At 40.3% G+C, this 14,579-nt stretch overlaps 1 long non-coding RNA gene across 1 annotated transcript in view; it reads right to left on the bottom strand.

The window, feature by feature from the left end:
* Positions 1-2,689: 2,689 nt before the first annotated feature.
* The window catches only part of LOC122797067, a 286,685-nt gene continuing 274,795 nt past the window's right edge, over positions 2,690-14,579 (bottom strand). The window contains exon 4 of the long non-coding RNA XR_006364029.1: positions 2,690-2,737. This is a non-coding gene — a long non-coding RNA (uncharacterized LOC122797067). The remainder of the gene's footprint in view (positions 2,738-14,579) is intronic.

The following is a 14,579-nucleotide window of genomic DNA, read 5'->3' as shown; positions in this document are numbered from 1 at the left end:
ATCATCCGAGGACGACTTGGGGGACCCCTCCGCATCATCGAGGTCGGTGTCCGAGGTGAGAGACTAGTCAGGGGAGTAGACGTGCTTCCTCTTGCACTGTCTCTTCCTTGGAGGTTCCTCTGAAGACGCTTCGGAGGGACCTTCAGGAAGGAGGGAACCCCCGATGGGGGTGACCTCAGGCCCCAGGGCTCCGCTGTCTTGAGACAGGGGGACTACAAAGGAACCAGTCTCCGTGCCAAGGGAAGGTGCCGGTGAGACGGTGGAGGTGGCCAAAGAAGATTTGGCCAAAGCACTCCTCATGGCCCTGAAGGCGGGACCCCCAGAGTCCTGGGAAGGTCCGACCCCCGAGGCCACAACAGTAGACGGCACTCCTGCAGCCGACGCACCAAGAGGGAGGCTCGGAACCGAAAACATCGGTCCCGAAGCGTCACGCCCGGGGCCGACAGAGGAGGTCCGTGTACCGAACTCCGACCCGAAGGGCGGGGTTGGAGGAGTAAGGGTCGGAGCCGACCCGAAAACCTCCACCGGCTCCACCAGCACCGACTCCAACGGTGCCGAGGCTGTTGGAGGAGGAACCAAGACAACAGGGTGGGCAACCGGCTCCGGAGCCGACTGGGCTGGAGCCAAAACCAACTTTTGGAAGACTGGAGACTGAAACAGCCTTTGAAGTACCCTGTCTATGTCCGAATCCGACATTCTCGAAGACCGAGAAGAGATCGAACGAGTTCGAGTCGACTTCTCCACCGGTTCCGAAGGACTGGGGGACCGGCTCTGAATAGTCTCGATAAATAGCCGAAGGGGAAGAGTCTGAGCGGGCAACTCTCATCGGCTCCGAAGACAGTGGAGCCGATGAAGGTGACCCGCCTCTCGAAGCTCTAGCCGTTGGCTCCGAAGCTAGAGGAGTCGAGGCTGGAGGCATCGAGGCAGACCGTTCCGCCCTCGGCTCCAAAGTCCGTGGAGCCGATGGAGAAGCCTGCCGAGATTTCTTTGTTGCCGGTTCAGACGGGCTTGTCGGAGCAGACTATTTCTTCTTCTTAGAAGGTGAAGAGGAAGAAGATAAAGCCTCCTCAAAGGAAGGGGTAATAAGCCCTTTTAAAATCAATTTATTTTTCATCTCTTGGAGGACACGAGAGGAAAAAGCATGACAAACGCTGCATGACTCCTGAAGATGCTTAGGGCCTAAACAATAAACGCACAAAGAGTGATCGTCCGTAATGGACATTTTGTAACTGCATTTAGAGCATTTCTTGAATCCAGATGGTCTGTGCTCTTTCGACATGTTGACCCAATCACTATCACAGAAAAAATATTTAAACAAAATTTCCCTTAAAGAAAGCGTAACTGAGGACAAGACCCCTCTAACAGAAACGGGATTACTTAACCAAAACTAGACTACAATACCACAAAAAGACTCACACTAAGTTTGAACCACATGCGAGGGCAAGGCCCCTCTAACTTAAACGGGAACCTTTCCCTCAAACAGATGACAAATTCACCACAAAAAATAACTCAAACACAGTCACACAACAACGATAGCTGTTAAAACAGCTTTTGGGTAGATTAGCCAAAAATTCCTGACAGAATTTTTAAAGAAATAAGCACTTAGCTCAGCCAAGTCCGAGACCACGTCTTTGCTGTAGAAGCGGCAAACGAGATCTGGGGAAGCAGTGGTGGTGCATCCTGGGATGTGGGATAGCTCAGCCAATAAGAGACTTCGTTCTATAGTATAGCGTGCCGAGTTGGAGCATCAGTACAGAATGTAGGCGAGATAGGATCACATTACATCTAAAGTTAGCCCTCCCTTCTCATCACAGATGGTCCTTGAGTTTACAGTTAAGTATCCAAACATGAGGCAAGACAAGCACTTCCTCACAATGAGTTAAGAAATCTGAGCAAAATACCAATCGTTCCAAATGAAATCAGTTAAAATGGTTTCTGAACACACCACCTAACCTTGTGCTTTGTGGGAGGTGCATATAAGCCAGAGGCAGCAGCATTTCTTTTAAACCTTTTATTAAAAAATTGACTTTCCAAATTAGGAGACCAGGGAATTTTTCTTCTTCAAGCTGTAGCACTTCCACAACCAAACATCTTTAAAATGCTCTGACAGTAGTGAACAAGCTCAAGTGTTCACCCTTCATTTGACAGTGACCCAAGAGAATTTTTTTTAGTAAAAAAAAAATAAATAACAAAAAATTTTGCAGAGAGGAATGAGGGCCTAATGTAGTTTGAAGAAGGGACTTGTGTTCAGAAGCAATGAAGAAAACACTGCCATCTCCCCTATCCATAATGTAAGAGGGCTGCTACTTGATGTCTGCAAATCAAAGGTGGTACAAAGTTAACTACATTTTGCAATGCAATCAGCTACCTTCAAACAATAAACGTTTGCCACTGCCAACTGTGCTATAAAACATTTGCAACTACAAAAGGTCTAACAAGCAGATTCCTCATCTGACCCAATTCTTACACTACAGTGAGTGCACTGCTAGCACTGCAGACACGTCTGCTGCACACAATTACAAAAACATTTTTAGCACAGTACCTGAATTCCATCAAGATGAAACAAGACAGCACAGACTTCTCAAATTCACAAAAATAACAGCACTTTACGTAGCAACACGTTCTTGCCAAATGCAACAACACTGGAAATATACTACAAAACCCAGCCACTTGTGTACCTCAGACTTACCTTAGCAGTGATGCCCACGTTTAATTTCAGAGTCCCTGAAGAACAAACCTGGAAAACAAACGTTAAAACATTACACAGAAAACTATATGCATATGAACATACACAAATTAAATACACTTCTGCACACACCCATTGTTGAGGTTATGTTCTGGACATTTTTGAAGATACACTTATGCTCTTACTTCCAAACTACAAAATTAAAAATACAGAACACAAATACCAGTGAAATACACAAAGTGACTGTGTGAGCACAGTCAAACAATATTTAAAGTCAGCAGAATATTTCAGAGTTGAAGAGTTAAACTTTTCAGCAAGTCTGAGGTTTCAGTTTGTGTTTTTTCAATTTATTTGTTTTTTTGTGAGTTTTTTGTTTATAGAATGAGTCAGCAATACTGCTGGAGGAAGGGGGGAGTGGTAGGTGGGGGGGGGGGGTACCTACTTTACCTGGATGGAGAACAGAGTTTATCGTAGACCAGAACTGCGCAGGGTTGTGATGGGAGGAGTTTAGGGCAGACCGATATTGGGTTTTATCTTTTTATTTGCTTTTTGACCTAGTTGTGCAACTCTGGGAATGACTATCTAGAGAAGGGGGGTTTTGTTGAGTGCCAGTGCTCCCAGGCCTTATCTCAGATTTTCATTAGTGCCCTGGTGCTTTTTTGTAGCCAAGGTGAGTACTGTGTTTTGACTCTGGCATTTCTTCTGGGGGCATGCATGTTTAGGATGTTTATTAGGTGCTACTGAAGAAGTGGATGCCTTCATACAGACTGAGGTACTTTAGCGGTGGCCAATCACAGTTTTGAAGGGATGAGATCTCATTTGAAGTGATGAGATAAAGGAGAGAGAGGGTTAACGTTTACCCTATTTTGGATTTGCCTTTAGATTATGGGTTTAGCACAATTTAAGTGGCGTCTCAGAAGGAATGCTGGAATCACTGAGGTTGCCTGGTAGACAGCCAGCTAAGTATGAGTGAGGATCTTTATTGACGGATATCCAGTCGAGAGTAGTATATTTGCTGGAGTTATTTATCCGGGTAGGTGACTATTAGTTGGGAGAAACCATGAAGGTTTAGGTGGTGGGCTGGGTGACTGTTACAAGATAGCCAGTTGATATTAAAATCACCTAGGATTATGGTTTCCTGGGGTAGGGAATAGTTAGCCCAGTTCAGGTGGTATTCCAAGGGTAGGATGGTTTGGCCAAAAGGGAAGTAGCATCCTAGAATGTCGACAGTTTTATTAGGGTTTAAACTGAGGTTGGCATATAGGATTTTTTCCATTTCCAATGTGGGGGCAGATGTGTTTAGGATATGGATGTTGAGGTGGTGTTTAAACATTAGAGTCACACCACCCCTTTCTTACATATTCTAACTACTCGAAGATTGTTATAACCTGTTGGGAGTATTTTCTCACTTTGAATGTGAGGTCTGAGACTGGTTTCTGTCAGGATGAGATCATCAGGAGAGTATAAATCTATGTTGGTGTTTAGGTCATGGGTTTTATTAGTTATACTTCTGATATTTAGACACATGAACAGGAGGTCAGATGGCTTTCTGTTGGATGTCATTTGCGAGAGAGCAGCTATTAGGCAGATTTTTAGGTGAGGAGTTGGTAATGGTGGGACCAGGGTTAGGGTGGATATCACCACTGAGGGGTAATTTAGATAAGGCAATAAACATAAGTTTTATAAATCTGGTAATTAATCTGTCATATTTTAGGGATATTTTTTGTTTGAATGTAACAGGTGACTGGTAGTACAGTGGGTGTATTGGGATGGAGATTGTGATGGTATGACAAGTGTAATTAGTAGGTGGGTGATGGATAGAAGTGAGAGTAAGGGTGCAGTGATAGTGGTGGGGTGTGTCTGTTATGGAGTTCTGGTAGGATGCAAGGTGTGCAAGAAGAGTGCAGATAAGGAAAGTACGCACATTAGGTAGTAGCGTGACTGTCAGGTGAGCAGTTAGATTGGAAGTGGGTGGGGGTACTATGGGCGGTAGAGGAGATAGGTTACTAGCACTGTTCTGATTGGTTGCTGGTTACTGGGAGGGGTTAGTGGCTAGTATCCGATGGCTTACCAATGAGCAGAATTCAACTGCTGATGAGTACCTGTGTCCTGATGGGAGACTAGTAATTTAAAGATGGCTCCATAAACAGCAGGAATCTAATACAGACTTAGTATTGGTATCTTAAACAGGATTTGTAAACTGTCAGCTCCATGCAATAAGTGGAGCTACAAGCTCAGCAAGTATAGCATCACATTTACATCCCTCAGATAATACACAGCCTATGGCCCACCACAGGTGTTCTGCCTGTCTGTGCTACTGTTCTGGGGGTGGGGGGTGTAGAAGCACACCCTGTCCTGTTCATGTACCAAAACTCAGACTGGGTGCCTAACAGGAGTAGGCAGGAGCTCTAGGGCAAGAATTGCTACCTATTGCTTCAGCTTCTGTATAACCCCCCCCCCCCCCAAGAGACCCACATCACTTGGACTACACAGAAGCGGAAAAGGGCTCCCACAGTCCATCAATGCACTTGAAAGGTTCTTTTACATGAAGGAATAGCCTAGACAGAGACTAGTGGGAAACTTACCTTTCTAAAATCCCAGTAACAAGGTTTACACATAAGAGCAGCTGTCATAGCAAGAAGATTCGGCACCCAGTGGCACCTTACTGACCATTTTAACACATACATCTTTGGTCATGGGAATGTAAACAAAAAAGATAATGACCAACATCAGGCCCAAAATGCAAAGAAAAAAAAAAAAAAAAAAAAGGGGGGGGGGGGTCTATACTGAATCTCCACTGCACCTTCTCAAATGATACCAAGGCTGTGAACTCCTGGACTTGCTTCTCTTGTGAGTAGGAAAAACTTGTTCTGATAAACTTGTTCTGATAATATCAAACACTGACGTGATAAAAAGTAATCCTTTGAAGTGGGTTCCAACAGGACTAAGTTTACAAAGACACCCAGAATCTGCAGCCATGGAAGGAAAGAAGAGGGGATGCTAGATAAGTGCTCCTTGACAGGCTACTAGAAGCTAGTTGCACAGCTAGAGCACATTAAAGTACCAGTATTTTATACTGAAAGATGTGTCTACACTCAACCTCCTTTAAAGATCTTTGAAAGTGTGCCAAAGGGAAACCATCAAAACAAGAAATACCATCCAGGTTTGCTGGAAAATCACCATTTAGTAATTCACAAACTGTGTGAAACAAAGCTATTGCAGTACAAAATGGGATGAAAGCCTTCCATTCCCTTCAGAATAGGAAAAATCCAGGAGAAGAACCCTTTATTTCCAGCTGAAGGAGACTGAAATTTATGGCGCCTTTAAGATACGGTCTGGGTCTACAACTAAAAGCTGTGTATGCAGTCTAACTGCTCTCAGAGTAGACCGCTTTACTGGGGGAGGACCCAAAAGCTTCATGAAATCCATAAGCATGAGAGGCACCCAACATTATTTTATAATAGTTCTCAAACTTAAAGCAAACTCAGATGGTTCCTTGTGTGCGGATCTGGACAGTACTGAAGGCAGACTAGTGGGCTGGCATAGCCAACCCTAATCACCTACTCGGCTGGCACAGATGCGAGAGGAAAGACTTCCCAGTACTTAGAGGCAGTCACGATCCTGCAAAGATGAACTTTCCAACAAAAAAGTAGGGCTGGAAAATGGAAAAGGACGCCATGGAATATGATAAAGATCCTGCATAAGTGGCTAATAAACCCCTTTCCTCTTTTAGAGATCCCTGACCAGATCATGCACGACCTGTCCAAACAGGACATCAACAGTATGCCCAGATTGGCCTACCTATTCTCATCCTTATCGCCCATGAATCTACTGACCTAGACAAAGCAACACTGCACACAAATTTACAGCAGGCTAGAGGGATACTCACTAAACTTTGTTCTCAACTAAAACATTCCTGAAATTCCAGAGTCAGGGAGGTCTGCCAGCTTCTACACTGCTAGTGATATGTGCTGTGTTGTGTTAGGCAAGTAATAGTCTTCAAAGCCAAGGAAAAGGAAAAACAAAAAAGCCCCCCCTCCCAAAATGCTAAAACATTCCCTTAGTCATTAGTGCAACATTGCACACATTACAAAAACAAAATCTCACTAGTATTGGGTACTGTACATGCATCTAACTCTGATTAGCTCTCAACCTTTGCTCATGGTGGCCATTTAGACATGAAAACCACCATCATTAACTGAAGGCACGGGGCATTAACCAGATTGTTCTTAGAACACTGGCTGGAGCTTTGCTAGTCTTGAGGACAGCTCACTACCCAAGTTCCTCCCATCCCTTTACCTTGCACTTTGTAATTATTTGACCACTCATTTTCTTGTCAACCAACTGACAAACTTCCTGCACCCACGGCTGGCCTTAGGCATAGGCGAACTAGGCAACCACCTAGGGCGCCATACAGCCCGATCACATAAAGGGCACAATTTTATTTATTTAAATTTATTTATTTATTTATTTATCTATTCTGGGTTTGTGCTGTTCTTGTTGGTACACTGTCCGTAAAATGGTGACTGCCTATGGCAGCCGGGAGATTCATTTTCTTTTTATTAAAAAAAAAAAAAAAAAAATCATTTTTTTTTTTTTTTTTTTTTTTTAAGGACGTTCTTCTTTAAGAACGCCCTCCTTTTATGGCCGCAGATGACGAAAACAGGTCGCAAACACCTGCTGTGCCTGTGCGAAAGATTATGTACGTCTGTTTTGGGGGCGTGGAATTTGATTTGCAGAAGACGTTGCATACTGGAGCAAGAATGGACAAGTGAGAGGTAAGGGTATGTGTATGCGACATACACTGGATAATGCCTACCCACTTATGGGACCCACTTGCTGTTCTTGACTGAGACTGAACTGGAAACACTGCTTTGTACAAATTTGCTATTATGGGTCTTGCTTGTCCCTGATGAACTTTTCCATCATTTTCCACAAAAATGACATCAGAGTCAATAGTTAGTATCTGATAGTTTCTTTTCAACACTTTTGCATATAAGGAGAAGATTTACATGTTTCCGATCCTGTTCTACCACTCAATGAGTGTCTCACTGGCACAGTAGTTAGCATTGCCTCCTCACTGCCCTTGGTTCTTTAGTTTAGTTCTTAGCTGGGGTGTCTTCTGTGCAGTGTTTTTACATTCTTCCTGTGTCTGTGCTGGGTTTTTGCTAGGTGCTCCAGTTTACTGTCACATCCCAAAGATGTACTGTAGGTGAAATGATATTTGTCCAGACTGGCTGTAAGTATTTGTACTGCATAACAATGAGAGACTGTGGGTGGCCTTAAGTGCCCTGCACAGAATTACACTGCCCTTTGCCTTGTGGGAGATGGTATAGGCTCCATACCACATGACCCTGAATTGGATTAAGATAGTAAAAGACATCATAATGACACTACTGTATTCTTCAGCGTTCCAATGACATTCTGAATAGCATTCAGTGTCCTATTACTAATAAAAATCAGTGACAGACACTCAAAAATGTTGATGCTTTTTTCCCTGAGGCATTTAAACAAAGCAAACTTCCATTTAGTGAATAGACTAAAAAGGCAAAAAAAAAAAAAAAAAAAACATTTTCATACTAGATAAGTTATAAAATGGTGACTAATACAATTTAGGAAGATGACTAAGTCATCAGGTCAGTTTGAGGCATAATGAACTACAGACACATGCTAGTCACTTAAATTAAGCAGCAGAATTTGTACTGCTTAGCAGATAAATATAGAATAAATTTAGTTTCTGGGTGGGGACATCCTTTACTTTTGGAAAACCATCAGCCAGATGTCATTGATGGGTGCAAATGATATATCATGTATGTCTAGGATAAAAAAAGCGATATATGCTAACCTCCAGATGTTTTAAAGTTCTTAGCAGTTTTTACTGAGTTTACCTATACTAGTACAGACTGAAACATGATAAATGTTACTTTCTGCAATATGCGTGTTATGAGTTGAAAAATTGGAAATTAGGTTGTCTGCCACAGATAAAACAAGGTAGTTTGTTTTGAAATGTTACAGAACCATTTCTGGTTGTTAGTTGTGCATGCAGTACATGACTGAAGGCAGTATGATTTCATAGCTGACAAGGATAGGTCAGCTAAATCCAACAGAGTAATGTAATGGTTAGCAACTTGGATTTTACAAAGGAATTCAACATAGTGCCATACAAAACATTAAAAAACAAATTAGAAAGTTTGGAATGTCTTAGGCTGCTGTCCTGAGGAAAGCTTTTGTTGTACAAATAGATGTAGAAAGTAATAGTAAAAGCAGCTGTAACCCACTAGAAAAAAGGACCATTTATTAGAATAGTACAATAGGGGCTAGTATTGCTGAGCATGGCCCATTTGAATGTTTTACATGCATTGCATAAGGTATGGAAGTGAAAGAATGCCCTTACTTTGCACATTACTCAAATATGGGCAACACTGTTGAAGTGCAAGAAGTGAAGAAAAAATGAAAATGGAGTTAGAAAGCCACTGGGAGGGATATGAGACACAGCTTAAATTCAGTGCAAAAGCTGTAAAATAATAGATGTATTAAATAACATGTAAGAAATGAATATAATTAGAAAGAAAATTATAGTAATACCAAAACTGAAAAAGGTCCAGGGAAATGACAATTGGTTTGAATGTCCACATTGTAATTAAGTAATAAAAGGGCAAGGAAGGCCATAACATGTTGGGATGTATAAACAGTGGCAACACAAACATAATATAAAAAGCTGTTATCCCTGTTTAATATGGTAACAACAAAGGAATATTTGCAGTTCTATGGACATCCTCTTTACAATGAAACTGACATGATAAAATCGGTTTGAAATAAGGTTAAAAAGTAGTCTTACAATATGAATGAGAAGTCTTTTAAGAGTAGAATAAATAACTCTATATGTGCACTTCTAAATTAATAAAAATAGGAAATAGGAGCACAGGAAAAGTGAGTAAGTAAATATATGCAGTTTTGAAGGAATAAAGATGGGAATGAAGAACACTGAAAAACACCTGAGATCATCAGAAGAATTTACAGAGGTGAAGATTTCCAAATGTTCAGCAGACACACACACACACTTTTATCCATTATTTCGGCCACTATTAAACCGGCTAAGTAAGATGCATGGTCTAAACATGATCCTTGGGAACTGGCTAATATTTAGGGACCAAATGCGAACAGTGGATAAATAATTAAGTTTCTACTTGTGGAATATCTCCACGATCGAACACCTTATTCCTTGAGAGGATCCTACAAAACCTGTTCATGTTCCTGTTTCATCCTACCTTTACTACACTAATGCCCTTTACCTGGGACTTCCTGATTCTGAAACTCATCTCTTTAAGCTAGCAGAAAAACTCTGTTACCAGGCTATTTACTGTTGCATCCAGGTACCATCATGTTACATGTGTGCTGTGAAGTCTGCTCTAGTTTCCTGTTTGCAATTATATCATCTTTAAAGCCTTGATGCAGCTATAGCTGTCCATAAATGATTAGGGTCCTCTTTATCCGAGGGATTTAAAGTGCTATATTACTCTCACTGAGCATTTCAGTCCCCCCCCCCCCAGAAGCTGCTGGCACCTTGGAAATGTGGAGATCACTTTTTTGCTTATCGAGATCTGTATCTGTGGATCTGATACTGGAAGCTGGTTGAGAGGTATGGAGAAATTTCAACATGTTTTATATGTTAGGTGGGAGGAGAAGAGTATAAACTCCATGCAGGTAGCAGAAGTGTATGGCAGCATTTTGTTAATTTCTCTTAAGGGTAAACATTACAGTCTTTCATCATAGATTGCTGCAGGTGAAAAAATGGCTGTGATTTAAGATTTCCTTTTTTGATGAATCTTGCAGTGAGTGGGGCATTGTATTATTGAAGATCAGGGCTCTCAACCCTATTTGCCTCACCACACACACTTTACCCCTCCCCACAGCTATCACTTTTTTCTTACAGCTAACACCCCTGGTAAGTTTCCTTCTCCCTAAAGCCCATGTATCCATTGATAGAGTGCCGAGACATAGATCTCCATTGTCCATAATGTTATATAGTTCCCAGATTTTGCCTCATTTTTTGTCTTGTCCATCTAAAATATTTGATCTGATAAATCACTGCAGTGAAATGTCAGTCAATAATGCATTTAAATTTCAGTCATTTCCTTCAGAAAATGCATGCCAAGACAAATGCTGTAATTCTAGCAACTTTCTAAGTCTATAAGAGCAATATTTATAATCTGTCCCTGTTTGGGGACCTTTGACCCCCCCCTTTACTTTAGGCTTCGTTCAGATTTCTTGTGCTAAAATGTAGAGTTATGGAGGCATGGTATGTGATGTCCTAGTTGCTGATTTATTTGTTGCATTTTGAGAGGGGATAGGGGTTCTGCATTCCTTAGTGTGCCGTCCTTTGTTTAAGATGCCTAATTACTGTTTCTCAGTCATTCTCTGTTGCAATATCAGTGTACCATGTTTTTCTTTAATGCAGCCTAGGCAATTAATTCATCAAGGGCAGCAAGCACTGAATTTGTAGATGGAACAGTGGAATGTAAAGTTCTTTGCCAGTAACAGCATCTTCATTAGTTACAAATCTCTTTAATGTAGAATTATTCAGATGATGTTTACTTCTGCAGAGATTGTGCTTATTGACATACTGTTTGAGAAGCCTTTAATGGTTAAAATGTTCTGAAATGGGCAGGTTTGTCATTATTGGGTCATACATTTTGTTTCATTACTTATTGGAAAAATGTTCAAAACTACAAATTTAACGCACTGTAACAAGTGTAAATGTTTTCAGTGTGCAACTAGCTGTTTTTTGTTTATCAAATGGCACACTGTGTTGTAGAATGTGAAAGCAGTGTTAGTAGTATAACTGCTTTTGGTGCTGAAGGCTGTGGATTCCACTCACACCATGTAGATGGAGTGCTGATAAGCAGTGTCTATACGATTGTTGATTATTTGGTGCATTAAGGGGGGATAGGGGTTCTACACTCCTGAATATGACCTTTTGTATGAGATACCTAGGTGACTGTGAACTTGTTAGTCATTTCCTATTGCAATATTACCAACTTACCAATTTTTTAAAACTTCAGCTTGGCAAGCTAAGAACTTGGTTATATTCAACTGGACGTATAAGAGAATTTAAGTACCTATTTCTGCACTTTTTATTTTAAAAAATGCAGTATTTAAATTGATTTAAACTGTGTATGAAGGAGTGTTGAAGGAATTTTTAACTGGTTATTCTGCTCTTCAGTAACTTGAACTAAAAGCTAGTGTTGGCTGAATTTTGTTATTTGCTAGTAATTACAGGTGTGGGGGTAGCCACATGCTTTGATTTCCTGTCCTTGCATATTTAAACTGGTGCATGTGAAATAATTCCTGCTTTAAAACTTCAGCTTGGCAAGCTAAGAACTTGGTTATATTCAACTGGACGTATAAGAGAATTTAAGTACCTATTTCTGCACTTTTTATTTTAAAAATACAGTATTTAAATTGATTTAAACTGTGTATGAAGGAGTGTTGAAGGAATTTTTAACTGGTTATTCTGCTCTTCAGTAACTTGAACTAAAAGCTAGTGTTGGCTGAATTTTGTTATTTGCTAGTAATTACAGGTGTGGGGGTAGCCACATGCTTTGATTTCCTGTCCTTGCATATTTAAACTGGTGCATGTGAAATAATTCCTGCTTTAAAACTTCAGCTTGGCAAGCTAAGAACTTGGTTATATTCAACTGGACGTATAAGAGAATTTAAGTACCTATTTCTGCACTTTTATTTTAAAAAATACAGTATTTAAATTGATTTAAACTGTGTATGAAGGAGTGTTGAAGGAATTTTTAACTGGTTATTCTGCTCTTCAGTAACTTGAACTAAAAGCTAGTGTTGGCTGAATTTTGTTATTTGCTAGTAATTACAGGTGTGGGGTAGCCACATGCTTTGATTTCCTGTCCTTGCATATTTAAACTGGTGCATGTGAAATAATTCCTGCTTTAAAACTTCAGCTTGGCAAGCTAAGAACTTGGTTATATTCAACTGGACGTATAAGAGAATTTAAGTACCTATTTCTGCACTTTTATTTTAAAAATACAGTATTTAAATTGATTTAAACTGTGTATGAAGGAGTGTTGAAGGAATTTTTAACTGGTTATTCTGCTCTTCAGTAACTTGAACTAAAAGCTAGTGTTGGCTGAATTTTGTTATTTGCTAGTAATTACAGGTGTGGGGTAGCCACATGCTTTGATTTCCTGTCCTTGCATATTTAAACTGGTGCATGTGAAATAATTCCTGCTTTAAAACTTCAGCTTGGCAAGCTAAGAACTTGGTTATATTCAACTGGACGTATAAGAGAATTTAAGTACCTATTTCTGCACTTTTTATTTTAAAAATACAGTATTTAAATTGATTTAAACTGTGTATGAAGGAGTGTTGAAGGAATTTTTAACTGGTTATTCTGCTCTTCAGTAACTTGAACTAAAAGCTAGTGTTGGCTGAATTTTGTTATTTGCTAGTAATTACAGGTGTGGGGGTAGCCACATGCTTTGATTTCCTGTCCTTGCATATTTAAACTGGTGCATGTGAAATAATTCCTGCTTTAAAACTTCAGCTTGGCAAGCTAAGAACTTGGTTATATTCAACTGGACGTATAAGAGAATTTAAGTACCTATTTCTGCACTTTTTATTTTAAAAATACAGTATTTAAATTGATTTAAACTGTGTATGAAGGAGTGTTGAAGGAATTTTTAACTGGTTATTCTGCTCTTCAGTAACTTGAACTAAAAGCTAGTGTTGGCTGAATTTTGTTATTTGCTAGTAATTACAGGTGTGGGGGTAGCCACATGCTTTGATTTCCTGTCCTTGCATATTTAAACTGGTGCATGTGAAATAATTCCTGCTTTAAAACTTCAGCTTGGCAAGCTAAGAACTTGGTTATATTCAACTGGACGTATAAGAGAATTTAAGTACCTATTTCTGCACTTTTTATTTTAAAAAATACAGTATTTAAATTGATTTAAACTGTGTATGAAGGAGTGTTGAAGGAATTTTTAACTGGTTATTCTGCTCTTCAGTAACTTGAACTAAAAGCTAGTGTTGGCTGAATTTTATTTGCTAGTAATTACAGGTGTGGGGGTAGCCACATGCTTTGATTTCCTGTCCTTGCATATTTAAACTGGTGCATGTGTTTTGGTGTTAATCTTAGTGGCATTGAAACTGCCCGCCCCTCAGCCTGCCTCTGGGCCCATCTCATTTGCTCACTCAACTGAGTGCAGTGAGATCATATTCTGATTTCAGGCACTCCTACTGTGTACAAAGAGAGCATCTGGGAAATAGAAAAAAAAAATTAAGCTTATCTCCTGCCTTTCTTGTTAAGTGGTACAGACTATTTGTAGGCTTCTGAGCCCCCAAGCCCTTCTGTGTTTGAGGGAAGCCTTCTAGCTTGTTTTTTTCTTGTAACTAGCCAGTTTTCTAGTTTCAGCACTCTAATCTGTTTCTTTGATCTCAGCACTTGTTCAGAAAAAAAAAAAAAAAAAATATTTCATCTGCTTTTACTGTACTTGTGTTTTTACCTACTTCTTTTTACTTTTGCATCATCTTAAAATACTCAATTGTATTTATTACTGCTTGGTGTAACTCGTTCTAAGCCTTTTGGTTTAAACACTTGGGCTTCGGACCAGTTAGTTGTTTTGCACTGAGAGGGTTTGTGGTCTGCACTGTTGTGGCAGAACAGGTAGCTTACATCCTTCTAGGTTGAGAACTGCTGATTGAGGGCTCAGTGTCTGTTATTCTAAAAGTGTATTAATTCTGGTTTTAGTACTTGGGCTTTCAAGCCAGTTATTTTACATTAAGAGGGTTCGTGGTCTGCACTCTTGTGGGAGGAGAGGCTGGACTCTGCCCTTCTGAGCTGGGAATTTCTGGTTAAAGGCTTATA

Source organism: Protopterus annectens, chromosome 3.part0, assembly GCF_019279795.1.
Source record: "Protopterus annectens isolate FY-2018-M chromosome 3.part0, PAN1.0, whole genome shotgun sequence".
NCBI classification, from domain to species: Eukaryota; Metazoa; Chordata; order Ceratodontiformes; family Protopteridae; genus Protopterus; species Protopterus annectens.
The sequence above is the reverse complement of the archived record's forward strand: the minus strand, read 5'-3'. Positions and strand labels throughout refer to the sequence as shown.